Raw genomic sequence first — 19,888 nt, 5'->3', positions numbered from 1 at the left:
TAAGCAAGCCGAAGATTGCAGGTTTGTGGAAAGGAGCCAAAATTTCAGAGTAGTCGAGATTAGCAGTGCAAGAAGGCAGTTTAACTTGTGTTGACTTGGGCAAAGAAGAAGAAGCAGTGAAGAAGGGCCTTGTGACTTGGTCTTGGAGGGGTTGTTGTGTCAAGGGTCTTGGTCTTGGTCTTGGTCTTGGTATTCGTCACTTGATGTTTTCTATAAGAAGAAGAATTCGTTTGAGTTTTCCTCTCAAGTTGGAGAGATATTGGCCCTGGTTGATCGCCTACATTCTGTGTCTCTTGTCTCCTTCTTGTTTATGCTTTGGTAGTTGTTTGATGAAGAAGAACACTATAATAATCTAAGTTAAGAGAAGAACCTAATGTAAAGAAGTAAAAATCATTCACAAGCAGTTATTATTACAAGAGAAATCACCTCATTCTTATGCCTTAGATTTCTCAACACTGTTGCCAAGGCCAAGTATAAGAAAGGTGAGATCAAAGCCAAGAAAATACTTATTGATTCTCTGAAAGATCAATTGCTTACTTACATAGGAAAGTTGAAGAAGTCCAAGGATATCTATAACAAGTTGGTTGGGATGTATGAGGTCAACAATTTGATTGACATTCTCTCCCTGAAAAATCAAATCAAGGACATCAAGATGAACAAAGGAAAAATTGTACAATCATACTTCATGAAATTATCACAACTGAGGGATCAATTGTTCGCTGCTGGAGAATCTATTCTGATAGAGAGCTAATCCTCGACTTCAAGGTCTTCCTCCAATTTGAGAGACATTCATTACTACTATAAGCAATAATGACAAGTTCCTGACATTTGACGAATTGGTTGGCAAGTGTACTTAAGAAGAAACCAAGATGATATCTAGAGGAAGGATTCAAAAGCATGAAGAAGGAGATCCCTCTGCATTTGTTTCACAAGACAAGAAGAGGAATGGAAGAGAAAGACCAGCTAGTTCAGGAAAGCCTGCCCCTAAATCAAAGAACTCCAATAGAAGAGGAAGGAGAATTGAATGCTTCAATTGCCACAAGCATGGTCACTATGCCCGAGGCTATTTCTTTAAAGAGAGATGCTCTAAGGTCCAACTACAACAACAATCGTGGCTTCAACAACAATAGGTTTAATGATAGAAGAAGAGGAGATGATAAAAGAAGAAGAGATGCTCCTAATGATCGTGAAGAAGGCCATCGTCCTCAAAAGAGATCAAGGAACTCAAGGTATGGAAATAATGCAGTTGCTACTCAATCTGAATATATTCTTATTTCTGCTCTTTCTAGTTCCTCTCCTCCAGATTCATGTGATGGTTGGTAGATAGTGGGGCCTCTAGACATTTCTCTGGGTATCGTGAAGTCCTCTCAAATCTAGTTGAGAGGGAGACTAATCTGAAGATCATTCTTGGGGATAACTCTACTTATCCTGTGAAGGGTTTTGGTTTTGTCACATTTCATTTGGATTATGGGGAAATCGTACTTCTTCATGATGTTATGTATGTATCGGGATTAAAGAAGAACCTTGTATCTATATCTGCTTTGGAAGACAAAGGAATGAGAGTTGCCTTCATAAGAGGAAAGGTCCTCACCTGGCCTATGGAATCTCACATGAGGGATGCATTCACCTTGGGATCTAGAATTGAAGGACTCTATAGAGTCAATGGAAGATTGTTGCGAGCAATGGTACATGATAGCAATCATCAAAGTGAGCTATGGCACCAAAGGTTTGCTCATCCCCTGCCTAAAGTAAGAAGGATGGCTTCTGGAATGCCTAAGTTCAAACTAAGCATGACAGGGTGTGTCCGTGATGTGCCTGTGGAAAGAAGTCGAGGGGACCATTCCCTTCTAGCAAAAGCAAGACCAGTGATATTCTTCAACTCATACATTCTGATTTATGTGGACCCATGCTAGTAAAATCTTTGGGTGGCTATCTATATTACATAATCTTTGTGGATGACTTCTCCCAAAAGACATGGATATTCTACTTGAAGCACAAGGACGAAGCATTTGATATGTTCCAAGATTTCAAGGCACTGATAGAGAATCAAACAGGGAAAAGGATCAAGGTCTTCAAGTCTGATAATGGTGGAGAATATACTTCAAATGAGTTTGTTGACTTTTGTAAGAAGGTTGGAATCAAGAAGGAAACCATTGTACCTTATAATCTCGAGTAGAATGGTGTGGCTGAAAGAAAGAACAGGACCATCATGGAAGCTGCTCGAGCCATGTTGCATGATCAAAAGTTGTCGAAGTTCCTTTGGGGAGAAGCCACTAATACAGCGGTTTATATCTGAAACAGGATTCCTCATCAAGCCCTGGGTGATAAGATTCCCAAAGAAGTGTTCACAGGTGTGAAGCCCAATGTTGTACATCTGAGGATCTTTGGCTGCCCTGTGTACTTTCATGTGCCGAAAGACAAGAGAAACAAGTTGGAAGCCATTGGAAAGAAAGGTACGTTTGTTGGATATTGTGATAATTCTAAAGCTTTTAGAATATATGTGTTTGGTCAAAGGAATATCGAGTTTAGCAGGGATGTGACTTTCGATGAAGATGTTGCCCTTGGAAAAGCAAGGGACATTCCTCCTCCTCCTCCTATTGAGAAGAAGGATGATGACATGGACCTACTAGAAGGTCCTTCTATGCCCAAGTCAAAGAAATATGTTGCTAATGATCCCATGGAACCTATGGACCACCTGGATCCTCCTCCATGTAATCCCCCTACTAGGAAAAGACCACTTTGGCTTCGTGATACTTTACAGGATTTTGAAAGACATGTTGTTGTTAGAGGAACCTTTAGAGAAAGCATGAAGCCATGTCAATACCAGATATGTTGTAGCTATGATCACTATCATACAGGCTGAGCCTCCCACCTTTGAAGAAGCAGTGAAAGAACAAGTTTGGAAAGATGCTATGGACGAAGAATAGGAATCTATCATGAAGAATGATGTGTGGGAAGTGGTTCTGGGACCCAAAAGGAAGTTTGTTGTGACTTCTAAATGGTTGTTCAAGACCAAACATGGCGTTGATGGGAGTATTCATAAATACAAGGCGAGGTTCATGGCTAGGGGTTTCACCCAGAAGGATGGAGAAGATTATGATGACATATTTGCACCTGTTGCCCGCTATACCACTATTAGATCTATTGTTGCTCTTACTGCTAGCCAAGGATGGACACTTCACCAGATGGATGTGAAGGCTGCATTTCTTCATGTCATACTACAAGAAGAAGTATATGTTGAGCAACCATAGGGTTTTGAAGTACATGATAGGAAGACTCACGTTTGCAGGTTGAAGAAGGCACTTTATGGATTGAAGCAAACCCCCAGAGCCTGGTATGCCCATATTGATAGCTACCTAGTGAAGCTTGGATTCACGAGAAGCAGTGTTGAATAGAACCTTTACTTTAAAGTGGTCCAAGGTATGCCCCTTATTTTGGCTTTATATGTTGATGATTTATTCTTGACAGGTAATGAGCCTCTAATGCTCAAGTGCAAGAGGGAGTTGACCTCTGAGTTCGAAATGGAAGACCTTGCATTGATGCATTACTTCCTAGGCTTAGAAGTGTGGCAAAGGCCCGGTGAGATTTTCCTTTCTCAAGGAAAATATGTTGTGAAACTGTTGGAAAGATTTGGAATGGTAGAATGCAAGTGCATGGCCACACCGATGGAGATGAACTTCAAGAAGTTATGTGGAGATGTTGCAGGACCTGACTTGGCAAATTCCTCTAAGTATCGACAATTGATTGGAGCATTGATGTTCCTTGTGAGCACCCGTCCGGACATAAGTTTTGCCGTTAACACTTTGAGTCAATTCATGACTGAGCCTCTTCATGCACAATGGGTTGATGCCAAGCATGTGCTGAGATATTTGCATGGGACGATTAATCTTGTTCTAAAATATATTGTCGGAAATGTGAGACTTCATGGGTACATTGATGCTGACTGGGCCGGAAATGTTATTGACACGAAGAGCATATTAGGATGTTGCTTTAGTTTGCGTTTTGCCATGATATCTTGGATGAGCAGGAAGCAATATGTTTGTAGCTTTAAGCACGGCCGAGGCAGAGTATATTGCTGCTAGCATGGCTAGTTGTGAGGCGGTATGGTTGAGGAAGCTCTTTGGCGAGTTGTTTGAGCAGGTTCTAGATATGAAAGTGATATATTGCGACAACAAGAGTGGGATCTGATTGGCAAAGAATCCTATATTTCATGACAAGTTCAAGCATATTGAGATCAGGTATTACTATATACGAGACATGGTGCAAAGAGGAGTCGTAAGACTCCATCATATTTCAACTAACGAGCAGATAGCAGGGATTCTCACCAAAGCTTTGCCGAAAGGGAAGTTCTTGGTCTTCAGAGAGCAACTTGGACTGTTGGATGTGACCCTCCCGGGTAAGGGTCCTGATTGATCGAAGCCACTAATCTATGCTCTTCCCCCTCTGTTTGACCTCCCAGGGTGAGGAATTGAGCCTTAGAGCTCCTGGGGTTGGTGGAACTTTGGACAATAGGATAGGGTGTGATCCTTACCCTTATGCTAAGTAGATCTCGCCTATTGTCACTATATGGCATGTGTTTGATCCTTTGTCATTTATGACAAGTGGGTATCTCCCCCTACCATCAAGTTTGGGACTTGATAGAGTATAACGCAATTAGCATCCTACCGACAAGTTGGGCTTGCTGGGATTTTCCCTCCCCATCTGGCCAACGGGTTGAGGTGACTTGAGATAGGGTGTGATCCTTACCATTTATGGTAAGTAATATCTCACTCAAGTGATGGGACGCAAGTGTTCTACCACTTGACACTTGAGGGTCTAGGTGGGAAGGATCAACAGTCAATAGGACAGAGTATGATCCTCACCTCTCATGGTAAGTACATCTTGCCTATTGTTACAAGTTAATAGGATAGAGTGTGATCCTTACCCTTGTGGTAAGTGGATCTCGCCTATTGTCCTTGGATATAGGGTGGTAGTTGGAGCTCCCCTATGATGATGATGATTCTTCCTTAGATTCAAGAGTGTTCAGTAGATGAGAAGAGATGAGCAAAGACGAGATATGATTTGGTTTTGTGATAATGATGACGATATTTTTGAGATGAGATTCATGATGCAGTTGGAAACTTATCCCTCACTGAGAGGGACTATTAATTTGGCAGCTCAGGGACAAATTCCCTCCTTTGGACAGCCTTCCTCATCAAGAAAGAACCCTATCCCTTGGAAGAATTTAATTTGGTCAAGGAAAAATATAATTTTTAAGGAGAAACCCACAAGTGCACAAAATTTCAAGTCGGCATAAAGGGCAAATTGGGTCTCCTCCAACACATATAAATACACATCATGTCACATCACTTTGGAGCATCATCAACACATCACATCTTCTCTCTCCTCATTTGATTGGTTCGTACAGGTCTGAAATAAGGAGGTCTGAGCTCACACATGTGAAGGGAAGGAGGACGAATCTATTTTTGCGTTGACTTTCTGAATTGGGACAGTTTGACCAGTCATTGACCATCATTGACTTGATGTTTTGACTTGGTTTGACTTGGAAAATTTTGATTTTGGAAGGCCGAATTGATTGGTGAAGAAGCCGAATTTTTCTGGGCAGTTTGACTTGAGTTGACCACAGACTTTTGAATAAAGTTGACCGTAGAAAATATGAAGTTTGACCACAGGCACTCTCTCTCCTTTAACCGAGTTTTTGGAGGTTGTTTTGACATATCTTTGACCAACAAGGAAGTTCGAATACTTTGACTATTGACCGTGCTGATTTGGAGAGGGTTTATACTCTTGAATGTTTACTAGTTATGGCATCTTTGACTGTTGTTGACTTTGACCAAAAATTGCAGATTTTGATTTTGGATCAGATTTGACTTTTGGCCTCATCTCTTTTTGGATATTGGTTAGTAGATTTGGATAGCCAAAGCTATTGACCTTTGACTCATTGTTGATGAATTGGAACATTGTATCTCTTTGTTGAACATTTGATGATAATCTAAGAGAAGAAGAATTTTGAAAGGGTTTTCCCCCTTGTGGGATTTTCCTTGGTCTTTGACCAAATATTGCGTCTCTCTTATTCTTGTTCTTGGTTGTCTTCTATTGCATTTGAATTATTGTTCTGTCTACAATTGCTTACTGGCATGGGAAGATTGAATTTATTTGAAAAGTGATTGCTAATTGAAGAAGAATTGGAATAAGTGATTGTGCTAAGCATATAACACTGGAAATTTAACACCTCTGAACTGCACAAACCTCACTTCCTTTGCTCTAAAGCTTCTCTGATCCAATCTTTCACTCTAATACCATGTGAAATTTCCACGATTGCAATAAAGTAGAGTTCAATCTTCTATCTACTAGAGATTATTTGTCTTCTGAATTATTATTCGACAAATAACGTTTAAATCACTATTGCAATCTTCACAAATAAAAAAGTTGCGGAATATAAAATATGGAACTAAGAAAATATGCACACACAAAATAAAAATGATAGCATTGTTTTTGGACAATTGTCGCTAGAAAAACCCCGAAGGGAAAACCAGTGCAGCAGATGAGGGTTTTATTATTATCTTCAGCGATTTAGCAGAAATTACAATTGGGTGCCTCTCACTAGCAAGCCTTCGGCAATTTTATCTTCTCACTAGAAAATAATCTGGGAAATTACTTTTCCCCTAGCAAATCGATCTGGCCTCCTCTAGGCTACTCACAATCCTACCCAGAAATGCGCACTGCAAACACTGGATAATTCGCACAACCCTGGGACCCTTCCCTGCAATTCGATCTACCTCCTGGAACTATTCGCTCTTCCATCTGGCACTTGTTCCGGCAACTGGAAACAAATCATTGCTCCTACAACTCGCACTGGGGAAACTGGCTACTCGCACTCGCTGAATCAGCCTCCTCTACTAGAAATCTTGGCCTCACGTCCTCACCCTGGATCACTAGAAAACCTCCAGAGAATTTATTCGAAAATTCTCATTGCTGAAACTCTACTACTAATGCTTTCCTAGCTTCAATTATGCCCTTGTTGAATACTACCACTGGGTAAGTCAAATTGCTTAACTCTCTTGATGTCTTCTCCAAACGCTTCGACCTACTCTTATAATCTCTCATTGGAGTCTTAACGGCCACGACCACACCTCAACCAATGGCTAGGATCATCTTGACTCCATCAAATAACTTTTTCGGAAGTCTCTAAGCAAAATCGAACTTCCTTAATTAATTCACTTTAATTAACCAATTTTCCTAAGTGAGACTTAGGAAATATTTAATTATTGGCTAATTAACTTAATTAAGGTGTCTCCAAGTCTTTTCTCGCGAAACCTTTTCTAGGTTTTGGAGATCTCGTGTTCCTTAACCTATTAGACATTATAGAGACTAGAACACATGTCCGCTACTACCATAAACTAACAATTTACCCCAAGGAAGTATTTATGATTTGGATACTTTTCACAAAGCATTCAAGAAAATATGGGATATAGCTTTAGATGGAGGTATCATTCTTCAAAAATTATTTCAAGCCAATAAATCTGAGAAAGAATCTGTGAAGGAATACACTCAAATATTTAAAAGCCTCCTCAAAGAGGTCCTTAAAAGGTATAATCCTATAGAGGATACGATCCTTGATAGGTATATTAGATCTCTCCATGGACATTTAACCTATGCTCTTAAAGAAAAAGGTCCTAAAACCCTAGCAAAAGCTAAATTCATGGTTGATGAAGTGGAGCATAATATAAACACTGCTAGGATTGATTTGTTCAATTCAACTATGGCTAGAATTGAACCCAAGATTAAGCCTAGCTCCGAAGTGGACACTGCTTTGGAGGCTTTTGACAAAAATTGATAAACTTACAAATGAACTAATGTAGGGGCAAAACACATTGAGGAATAAGTTATCCATAATAGAGGGAGACAAGGGATCTCAATCAAACTTTTGTCCTAAATGATAATTCAACAAGGACAAGCCTTTTAACAAAAAGGCACCTAAGGGAGATTGTGCCATCCAGCAAAGTGTTCCAAACACACTTGCCCCAACCAATTTGGTAGCGCAAGGAAAGTCTCCTTGGTGTCAACCCTATGAATAGCATCATTCTCAAGAGGAATGTCCATATAATCAAGCTGATGAGGTGGAAGTCCCTAAGCACTTAAACATTGTGAATGATAGTGCTCCCTTTAGTATCTTGCTTGGTGATACTTATTCCACCCAGAGCCTGATCGAATTTGTAAGGAAGATACTAGTGATCAAGCTAAGCTAATCATGGTTGTGAAGAATAGTGGAAGGTTCAAAGATCTGCAATATTCGAGGAGAAATATAGACCAAAGCCAAGCAAGCTCTAGCTCCTACAATCCATCCCAAAAGAAGGATAATTCTCTAGTACAAGCTCAGAACAAACCTTTGTGAAAACCTAGGAACAATGATATTACATTGGATGTGGATATGACAAATGTTTTAAGCCAAGGTTAATGTGAAAGTCCCTTTTATGGAGATGGAAAAGTTGCCTGCTCAAAGGAGGCCAATTAGGAAGGCTTTTGACTTTAAGGATGAGCCTGAGGACCCCCTTGACATTTTGCAAAACATATATTTTGATAGGAAAAATGGAGGTCATGAGCCATTCTTGTTATCTCTAGTGATCAATAATCTCATACTACATAATTGTATGCTTGATTCAGGCGCCTCAACAAATGTTATGCCATTAAAAGTCACACATCAGCTAGAAATGGACATCACTAGACCTTATAAGAATGTGTGGTTTTGATTCCAAATCTATACATGTCTATGATCTTAAAGATGTAAAGGGGTCTTTGGCAACTAATAAGGATATATCTATGTTAATGGATATTGTAGTCATTGATGTGCTTGATACCTAAGGTATGTTGTTATCGAGAAAATGCTATGCTTCGATAGGTGGCCAATTCCAAATGGATCTATCATATGCCACCATCCCCACTTCTAATGGGACACCCTTTGTCTTGTATAGGGAACCTCAAATTCCTAATCATGTTGAAGATATCGAGCCCTTCCCCTTCCCTACCCCTAATAACAAGACCAAAGTTAGCAAGAATCGAAATATTGTGAGTCAAAATCATTCTAGTGAGCCCCTAAAGTCAAATAGGCCTCCTAGTGCACAAGATGTTTGTCTCATTAAGAAGCCTAACTCGAGACAGACCATCACCAAAAAGCAGTGGGTCCAAAGATCAAAAAGGGAATACCAAGTTGGTGACCTTGTCTTGGTTGATAAAACCCCCATTCCTATTAGAATCCATGGCAAGGTAGAAATGGATACTTCTATATTGCAAAAATAGACGATGAACTTTTACCCACACGAGTGAAAGGAAACTGCCCGACTTTGTTTGATGGAAACTAACTATAAAAAAAATACATATGTTAGTTAGTTGCATTGCATATTGTGTGAGCATCCTAACATCTTGCATTCTCATATCCTGTTTTATTATAAATTAGATTGCATTTGGACTAAATTTTGATTTATGTACACATTTTTCTTTATATATCATCATATAAAACATGGGTGAAACCCTACACCCAATGCACATGCTCCCAAAAAAGCTAATTTGAATATACAGGTTACAGGTTTGTGAGCCCAGGGATTTTTAGAGCTCTCATGAACTCCCTGTTCGAGGTTATGGAGCGTGCGCTCTATGGTGTGCTCATGTCCCCAAGTTGGAGACAGATGTTACCCACCAAAATCGGTAAACCCCTAGGAGAAAACTTTTCTCCTACATTTGACAGCTAGTCGGTTAGTCAAACAGCGAACAACCCCTGCCAGCCACCATTAGACGATGATAACACAAGTGTCTCCACCACTTGCATCAGCCATTGCTTATCACAAATTTGGCATTAGCACTTGGACAAAGATGGGTTGCCATTCAAAAGGTACTTTGATCATTTTGCAATTGAGTGCTTATACTTTGTTTTTGGGCATTTAGTATGGATGATGGGGTGATCTAGAAGATTGACGAACCTTGACTGTATTCTTGTTCTCTCACCTTACCAAGGGGGTTAATCTTTAACCCTAGCCCAATGCGATCTCCCTTAAGGCCTTTTGGGTTATATGAGGGGCTCTACCTGGAAAACCATGATTGAGATAACGTAGTTTCATCTTCCCTTATACATACTTAACACCTTCCATCTCACATTACAAGCCTTATTTCTCACCTCCATTCTTCGGGTACAACTTGTCATTGGTTCTTGGTGATTTGGCACTCAAATGTTCGCATACCTTTAGTAGGGCTTAGAAACTTTGCCCTAGGAGATTGATGCAGCTAAAAGAAAAGGAAAGGGCAAATCATGGCCACAATAAACAAAAGAAAGAAAAATCAAAATGCAAAAGATGGCCAGGGACATAACGATTAGCACATGGGCAAAAGCCTAGCATGAGCTCTACCTCACTCATATGGCCATCACCCAGTTCCTAAGCACATGTTGCCCCACTACATCAAAAGAAGGAACCCTTGCATGTCCCAACCCCAATGAGCGATAAACTGACTGATCTTGAAGGGGTAATAGAATTGTCACATCATACAAAGCAAGCACTAACCCTGAACTATAAGCGGAAATACAAGGAAAAACCTCCCTTTGACCATGGCACTTGACCATGAAGTCATCTCCCCTCCATTACCACATTACTATTCACTACGACCTATCAATGAAGGGTGGACCGGGAAATTGTTACTTTCCCTTAGGGGCTAGAAGCACCAAAAAGGGTTGACCTTTGACCACCCCTACCTAGGGAGAAAACACCTTTGCAAGATCTTGGACCTAATTTTGGATAGGGATCCTTGTTTGAAGTATTAGATTGCCCTTAACATTCAGTTTGGTTCACTTAAATGCATTATTGATCTTAGTCCCTAATGATTGGTTTCTTTCACTAGAATCCATGTTCTTGTCAGGTGGTTCAACGGCCCAGGCTTGGGCACCCACTCCATAAGTAACCAAGCCCTTCAAAGGAGTACATTGCTACAAACAATTGAAGCGTTGAGAGTTTAGAGCCTCCTTGCAGCACTATCAAATGATAGATGTCCTAGAGCACGTCTAGGACCCAAAATGTTGGTTAACTTTAACCTAGATTTGAGGATTCTTTGGGATGACACCACTAGACCCAACATGCCCCTAGGTTGGCCCTGACACAACTTAATGGGCAAAAGCTTATTCAGAGCCCAAAAGAGGATGGTCTCACACTCAGAGACTAGGAAGGGCTAGTTGCACTAGAGAGGGCCCTAACATTGGAGAGAAGGAGGCACAGTTTGATAGATGGAGACCCATGCAGACCACTTTACAGCACTCCAACTGAATCTTGGGACCCCAAAGAAGTTATTGAGGTGAATTTCAGGGTCAACCCTCAAATTCTGGATTTACCAAAGCATCTTCACAAATTTGGACATCTCATTGCACTTTGGCATCACATTTGGAGCCTAAATTACACATGACGTTAGCAATAAGGGATGCTACTGCTCACACTTGTGGGAAATTTAGGCTCGTTTCATTGTTAGCTAATGGGTTGGCTTGTAACCCAAGGTCATTTAGTAATCTAACTTGTTTTTAGGGGCTTCTTAGACATAATTACTTGTCCTAACCCTCATATAAGTAGAGGATAGGCTCATTTCATCGTTTATCATCACTTGTGACTATTTCAGCCCACTTGGAGAATTTTGGCCTAGCTTGTATCTTATGGAGATATGATCTTTGGTGGATTTTTGCTATTAAAACTATTTCTTTGATTTTTGGGATGTCATTTTGGAGCAATAAAGGCTTGTTGATGCATTCTATCTTGTAAGTAAACCTTGGATTTGATAATTTTTTGCTTATTGTGTCTAATGTATGGAATGGATAATTATCGAGGGTTTCTATTGTGTTAGTTATTGTTGAAAGTCATTGTATGGAATCTAGATGATAGTACTGAATGCATTACTCACTTATAGGATGTGAATGACAATCCCATTGGTGAATCTCTCAACTAGCTCTCCCAATTGACTTTGATCCCTCACAAAAGTGATAGCTAGGGTTTTGAAATCTAGAGTTTCATCATTCCCTTACTCCTTGCCAAGATTTAGTAAATTTTACATCCCCATTGACTCCATTACCCAAGGACAAGGGCATTAGGCTTGGTCACTTTGTTAGTCAACCATAAAACTTACATCAATACCTCTTTTTTCTCCGCTCTAACATATTTTATGCCCCTCAAGGATAAGCTGCTAGCTAGGGTTAGGGCACAAATTTCAATTAGGATTGAAGTCGTTGGCCTTTAGAAGGATTCAACACTTGAAGGAAAGATGATTGCCTCAAAATCAACTCCTTTTAGTGGCTAATTCATCCAAATTAGGGCCCAAGTCTTATGCCCTAGGTAAATTTTTCCCTAGGAAAACCCTAGTTTGCCCTAGGCTTCAACTTGGGGCTTACTGAAGGCTTCTTGTTTCATTAAGTGAAGGTATACATTGATTGGAAGCTTTCTTGGCCTTGCAATCCTGGTTGATCCTTTTGACTTGCTATTTCTCAAGCCCTAGGTCATGTTGTGCCCTAATTAGGCATATTGGTGAGTGTGAATTGCATTATCATGCTTCTTAAGCCTTGTTCTTAAGTAGAGTTGTCCTCAATAAGCCGATCTTGTCACCTTATCCCTTATACTTGATAAATCATTTCGGTGATCTACTAAAGGGAAGCCTTCCTAGTGGTGAAAGTCCACAGAAGAGCAAGAGGTAGTGGTTGTGGTGACAACGGGCCACACCTCATTGTATCTCTTGGTCTAGCATGCTAGATTTTGAGGCAACATCTTTGGCGTCATTGCCGGGGACGATTTGAGTCAACCTCCTCTTAACCTGAAGATTAAGCTTCACCCTATTTGAGGAAAACATCCAAAATGACAAGATAGATTCTCTTATGGCAACTCCTGAATCAAGTTCTACTAAATCCCCTAGTAGTCCTCCAAACAATACCATAGCTCCAAGAAAGAGGAGAACTACCTTGGACCTTGCTTTGCAGGGTTTTGCCCAAAAAGTTGATTGTAACGAACAAAGTTTGTTTACGCAGCAATAATCTTCAGAATACTTGGAAGACAAAGACATCCATTGTAAGACAAGTAATTGTATATTGAATATTATATAAAAGAATTGATGAGATATGGTGTGAATGTTACAAATGAAGCCTGCTTATATACCTAGGCAGGTGCCTCTTCATGAGTAGACATGTCTTTTAAGACATGCCTTTTCATTAGTAATGACAATTTAGTTAACCTTATTATAAATATTATTGTTTACATTAATTTAATATATTTATATAGATTATAGTTCTATAAATTATATTCATAACATTGCCTTCCTCTTCAAAAAGATTTGTCCTCAAAGCTTATCACTGACAAGGTGTGGCATTTGTTTCTTTGTCTTGTAAACTATTTACATCTTTCGGTATCCTTCAAGTTGCCATCTTCATTGACACAAGATGATAAGATCCTTGGAGTGAAATAAAATTGTCAAACTGAGAAGGAATCTGACCATCCTAAGTTAATTGTCTATGAAATCTTGCGGTGACTGGAAAGTTGTGATGAATTGTTATCACATGAGTGGATTCTACAAACTTCAATATTCTTTGAAACATAAGTTTGATGTTTATGTTCTGAGTGATATTGATATGTAGATTGATTGGGAAGTTTACTCTTATGATTCAGATGTCGATAAGGAGTTATTTTAGTGGGACTTTCCCTTATCGTGTGTGTAGTAGTTTTCTGACTTACTTCAAGTACTGTCATTATTGAGTTGGCTACTGAATCATGTTGATTTGGGGTAGCATCGGATGTGCTCTAGCCATGAAAATTGGTGGAAAGGCTACAGCACATGAGATCTCCAAGACCCAGAAATCGTTTTGGAAAATTCCATCCGGATGAGGAGTTATTAAAATAATTAATATTTTTAATGAGTTCCTAAGTCTAAACTTAGGAAAATGATGGGTATTAATAAAGATAAGGATGAGAAGTTTCTAATATACGAAGATCAAGTCTATTTTAATCTTAGTCATTGATTAGGGACTTAATCTCGGTCGTTGATTCATCAACAGGAAAAGTATAAGAGGAGGCTTGAGGGTCAGTTGGAGATACAACAAGGGAGACCAGTCAGTTCGATTTCTAGAGCGGGGTTTGGTGAGAAATTCAAACTATTGGTCTGGAATGCAGTGAGAGGCAGCGAGTACATAGCTGAGAGGCAGGGATAGTGCCTGAGGACCAGCACAGAGATCATAGAGGCAAATGTAGAGCCAATTAGAAAGACGCAAAGGCAGCTGGATTGCGCAGTGACTGGAGGGCTTGCGTGGGTGACGCAGAGAGGCCAAGTGCTGACGCAGTGAGGGAGAGTGCTGATGCAGAGGGTTTGGGAGCTGCGCAAAGGCTAGTTGAACTGACGCTGAGCCTAGGGAAGCGCCGGAGGATTTTTTGTGGTATTACTGTTGTGTGGTTCTCTCAGTTGGGTAAGCCAGTTTAGCACCCTAGTCGTACTCAAGAAAGCTGATTAATAAAACCCTCCTCTGTTGCACCGGTTTTCTCGCATAAGGTTTTTCTGGGGACAACTGTCCCCAAAAAACTATGTTGATGTGTTTGATTCTTGTGCATGTATTTGTTTCTGTATAATGGTGTGATATCTGCAGTAGAATTTATTTTAATATTTACTGAAGGGATTTCGTAAATAACTTATTGGAAAACAAGTAGGTAAAATAAATCAATTGTTGTAGTAATAGAATTTCTGTTTAGAAATTTTCACATGGTATCAAAGCAAAGAATCAGAGACAGGAAGGGAAAATCAATTATGGGTCAAGATCATGATGCGGAGGCATCCACGATAGGAGACTCATACAGATTTTCAGAAAATTGCACAAGAGATAGAAATTTCGATTTCTCTATGCTGGCTTCCAGATTGGAAGAAGAAGTTGCTTGCATAACAAACTCTGCATCATTAGAGGTATGGTATATAGACAGTGGAGCCTCCTGGTATATGACAGGAATCCGGGAATGTTTCTCAGATTATCAAGAGGAAAGAATGAATTTTCAAATCACCATAGGGAATAAGGCAAAGTGTACTCCAGTAGGGAATGGTACCATAGTTTTTCAAACTGAAACAAGAGAGCGGTTCCGAGCTACCAATGTGCTGCATGTGCCAGGATTGGGGATGAACTTACTTTTCGTATCACAAATTCAAAGCAAGGGCTATGACATTTTCTTCATTAAGGAGAAAGTATACGTCAAACACCCGAGTTGGAAAAAGAAAGTACAAATCGGAATCAGAAGTAACAGGTTGTACAGGTTGCAACTAGAATCACCAATGGCACTGATAAGCAGTAATGGAAACAAGGATTTGAATGAGCTATGGCACAGAAGGATGGGACATTTGCACCATGGGGCTCTGAGAAATCTTAGGAAAACTGTAACAAGAGTTCCAGATCTTAGTACAGAACAAGATGATGTATGCAGATGTGCTCTGGGCAAGTATGCCAAAGCAGCGTTTCCTAGAAGTAAAAATAGGGCCAAGAGTGTACTAGGATTGATACACTCAGATATCTGCGGACCGATGTCCACAAAATCTCTTAGTGGTGTCGAATACTTCGTCACCTTCATCGATGACCATTCCAATAAAACTTGGATTTATTTTCTGAAAACCAAAGATGAAGTTTTCTGTCGATTCAAAGAGTTCAAGGCTCTAGTGGAGAATCTGACAGGAAAGAAAATAAAAGTATTGCGCTCAGACAATGGTGGAGAATATGTCGACAAGGACTTCACCTATTTTTGCGTTAGGGAGGGCATCAGAAGAGAGTGGATAGCTCCTTACAATCCGGAGCAAAATGGAGTAGCAGAAAGGAAGAATAGGACTATCGTGGAAGCAGCTAGGGCCATGATGTATTATCAGGATATGCCAAAATTCCTGTGGGCAAAAGCATGCAGCATGGTAGTCTATGTCTAGAATAGAACTCCTCGTAGGGCAGTGGGCAAGATTACTCCAAAGAAACTCTTCACCGGAAAGATACCTGAAGTTAGTCATTTCAGAATATTTGGGAGTTTAGCATATTGCCGTATACCCAAGGAGAAGAGGAAGAAGTTAGATCAAACTGCAGAGAAAGGATATCTAGTGGGATATAGCAAGAACGCTAAGGCATATAGAATCTATCTTCCAAGGAGCAGGAAGGTAGTAGTTTGACAAGATGTGAAGTTCATGGAAGATAGGGCCTTCAGAAAATCTCAAGAAATTCCTTCCGAGGAGCAGTCAAAAGATGCGTTGTTGGTCAAACCACTTCAACCAGTGGAAGCCAGTACCAGGAATTATCCTTCAAAATAGGAGGAATCACAAGCAAAGGAGGAGCTAACAGATGCACCTACTACTAGGGGAAGAACGAGCCGGAAACTCCGACAGATTTTGCGGGATGCAGAAGATTTCATCGGTGCACCCAGGAACAATAAAAGGGAGCGAAGATAGCCAGATAGATATCAGGCCTTAGTAGCTCAAGATGGGGAACCTTCCAGTTTTCAGGAGGCCGCTCAACATCAAGTTTGGATGGATGCGATGGTAGAGGAATACAGCTCTATAATGGTGAATGATGTCTGGGAAGTAGTGCCTAGGCTTCAGGAAAGATTAGCGGTAGGTTTGAGATGAATCTACAAGATTAAATACGCTACAGACCGCAGTGGGGAAAAATACAAAGCCAGGTTTGTGCCTAAGGGTTATGCTTAGAAGGAAGGGATAGACTATGAAGAGACCTTCACCCCAGTAGCCAGGCATACATCTATTAGAACCGTGATATCTCTTGCAGCACAGATGGGATAGGAGATTCATCAGATGGATGTCAAAACGGCATTTTTGAACGGGGTGATAGAAGAGGAAGTATACATTGAACAGCCAGAAGGCTTTGAGACACATGAGAAGAAGTCTCATGTATGCAGATTGAAGAAAGCCTTGTATGGGCTCAAACAGGCACCTAGAGCATGGTATGGTCGAATTGATGGCTACTTGCAGAAGATGGGGTTCGTCAAGAGTGATGCAGATCCCAATCTCTACTATCTGGTTGTAGAGAATGAGCCTCTAGTCCTAGTATTATATGTGGATGATCTCTTCTTGACAAGATCATCCAGGCTCATCGAGGACTGCAAGAAGAATCTAGCCACAGAGTTTGACATGAAGGATTTGGGACAGATGCATTATTTCCTGGGGTTGGAAGTTTGGCAGCAGAAGGGTAAAATCTTCCTTGGACAAGGGAGATATGCTACAGAGATCCTGAAGAGATTCAGGATGCAGGACTGTAAGCCGATGACTACTGCAATGATCACCAACTGGAAGAAAATCGATGCATCAGAAGACAAAGATGTTGATCCCTCCTTATACAGGCAACTCATAAGATCCTTGATGTATCTGATCAATATCAGACCAGACATTTGTTACGCTGTCAACACCCTCAATGATTTCATGGTGGAACCGAAGAGGGCTCATTGGGCAGCAGCCAAACATGTTCTCAGATATATATAGGGAACAGTCAATTATGGACTTTTGTACACCAAAAGTAATAATATCAAATTGAGTGGGTTTACTGATGCAGATTGGGCTAGAAGTTCAATAGATCGGAAAAGTACCTTTGGGTACTGTTTCAACATTGGATCGAGGATGACCTCCTGGTGCAGTAGGAAACAGAAATCCGTAGCTCTGAGCTCAGCTAAAGCAGAATATATGGCAGCTAGCATCACAGCTTGATGCGAAGCCATATGGCTTAGAAAATTGCATGTGAACCTATTTAGAAGGATGGAAGCAACCAGGATCATGTGCGATAATTAGAGTTTCATCAAGCTCTCTGAGAATCCAGTATTTCATGATCGGTCAAAGCACATTGATATTCGATGTCACTTTGTCAAAGATTGTGTCCAACGAGGAGCTGTATAGTTGAGCTACACTCCTACAAGAGAACAGGTGACAGACATCCTTACCAAGGCTCTTGGAAGAACAAAGTTCGTTTATTTCAGGGAGAAGATGAGGATGATAAAGAATCCATTTCAGTAGCAGAAATGGATATATGTCAGGTTTTGCAGTGCAACAGTTAGCAATCCTATGGGCAGCATGATGCAGCATTTGAGAGAGAGTTGCAGTGCAGATGCAGTGTTGGAAGGAAGGACCAGTAGCAGCATGGATACAGAGGGAGCTGCAGTACAGATATAGTAGTGGCAGTGGTGGAAACCACGGGCAGCAGTGCAGAGGATGTTGGGCAGCAAGCCAAGCATCAGCACAGGTACCAGTGACAGATGATCAGGGTAATGTTCAGTGGTGGAGCATTATTAGAGCACATTCCTCGCTAAGATGGAGTTTTGATTTTGGGTAACATCGGATGTGCTCTAGCCATGAAAATTGGTGGAGAGGCTAAAGCACATGAGATCTCCAGGACCCAGAAATCGTTTTGGAAAATTCCATCTAGATGAAGAGTTATTAAAATAATTAATATTTTTAATGAGTTCCTAAGTCCAAATTTACGAAAATAAAAATATTAATGGGTATTGATAAAGATAAGGATGAGAAGCTTCTAAGAGATGAAGATCAAGTCTATTTTAATCTTAGTCGTTGATAAGGGACTCAAACTCGGTCGTCGATTCATCAACAGGAAAGGTATAAGAGGAGGCTTGAGGGTCAGTTGGAGATACACCAAGGGAGACCAGTCAATTAAATTTTTGGAGCGGGGTTTGCTGAGAAATTCGAACTAGTGGTCTAGATTGCAGTGAGAGGCAGCAAGTACATAGCAGAGAGGCAGGGATAGTGCCTGAAGACCAGCGCAGAGATCAGAGAGGCAGGCGCAGAGCCAATTAAAAAGATGCAGAGGCAGTTGGATTGCGCGGTGACTGGAGGGCTTGCATGGGTGATGCAGAGAGGCCAAGTGCTGACACAGTGAGGCAGAGTGTTGATGCAGAGGGTCTGGGAGCTACGCACAAGCTAGCTGAACTAACTTTGAGCCTAGGGGAAGTGTCGAAGGATTTTTTGTGGTATTATTGCTGTGTGGTTATCTCTGTTGGGTAAGCCAGTTTGGCACCCTAGTTGTACTCAAGAAAGTTGATTAATAAAACCCTCCTCTGCTGCATCGGTTTTCCCGCATTGGGTTTTTTTGAGGACAATTGTCCAAAGAATAACTGTGTTGATGTGTTTAATTCTTGTGCATGTATTTGTTTCTGTATAATGGTGTGATATCTACAGTAGAATTTATTTTAATATTTACTGAAGGGATTTTGTAAATAACTTATTGGAAAATAAGTTGGTAAAATAAATCAGTTGCTGCAGTAATAGAATTTCTGTTTAGAAATTCTCACAAAACATCACTTGGAATTTCCATTGTTTGAACTGCAACATCTAAATATGTTTTAACTTCTATTGGTTTCTCATCTTCTTGAGTTGTAATATTGACTAGGTTGGTATTTGTTCCTTTTTCTTCAAACTGGATTGTTACCTCTGAAGACTTCAATGCTTCTTTTTGAATAAATTGTTCTGACTTGTCTTGAAGTGACTTCTTATCATTCTTAAGTTTCTTTATTTGTGTAAGTAGGTTTTGATTATGACTCTTTAGACGTAAAAGTTCTTCGTTTTCTGAATTATTGAGTTTACTCTTGGTGCCTTATCTTCTAAACTTTTGATTTGTTCTAATAACCTTTGATTAAGGTCTTTGAAGCGCACATTTTCTTCTTCTTTCTCTAAGAGATTCTCGTTGAATTTCTTCTTGAAACATTCTTTTTCGTCTTCTAATTTTTTCTTTGTAGTTTTGGACTTCTTGACCTTTTCAAGTAACTTTTTACTATGATCTCTTAGACACCAGATTTCTTTTTTGTTGTTGATTCTTCGTAAAATCGATCTTTGAGATCCTTATATTTCTTTTCTGACGCTTCATTTT

The 19,888-nt window shown here is 40.3% G+C and overlaps 1 protein-coding gene across 1 annotated transcript in view; it reads right to left on the bottom strand.

Annotated features, from left to right (window-relative positions):
* Positions 1–19,888, bottom strand: part of PGGT-I (Prenyltransferase family protein) — a 320,784-nt gene that overhangs the window by 215,571 nt on the left and 85,325 nt on the right. The gene's annotated exons all lie outside the window — the stretch shown is intronic.

The sequence above is a fragment of the Pinus tabuliformis genome, chromosome 9 (genome assembly GCF_031772625.1).
Source record: "Pinus tabuliformis cultivar Carrire ecotype Pingquan chromosome 9, CPIR1, whole genome shotgun sequence".
NCBI lineage: Eukaryota > Viridiplantae > Streptophyta > Pinopsida > Pinales > Pinaceae > Pinus > Pinus tabuliformis.
Note: the sequence above shows the minus strand (reverse complement) of the source record. Positions and strands in the feature narration are given on the sequence as shown.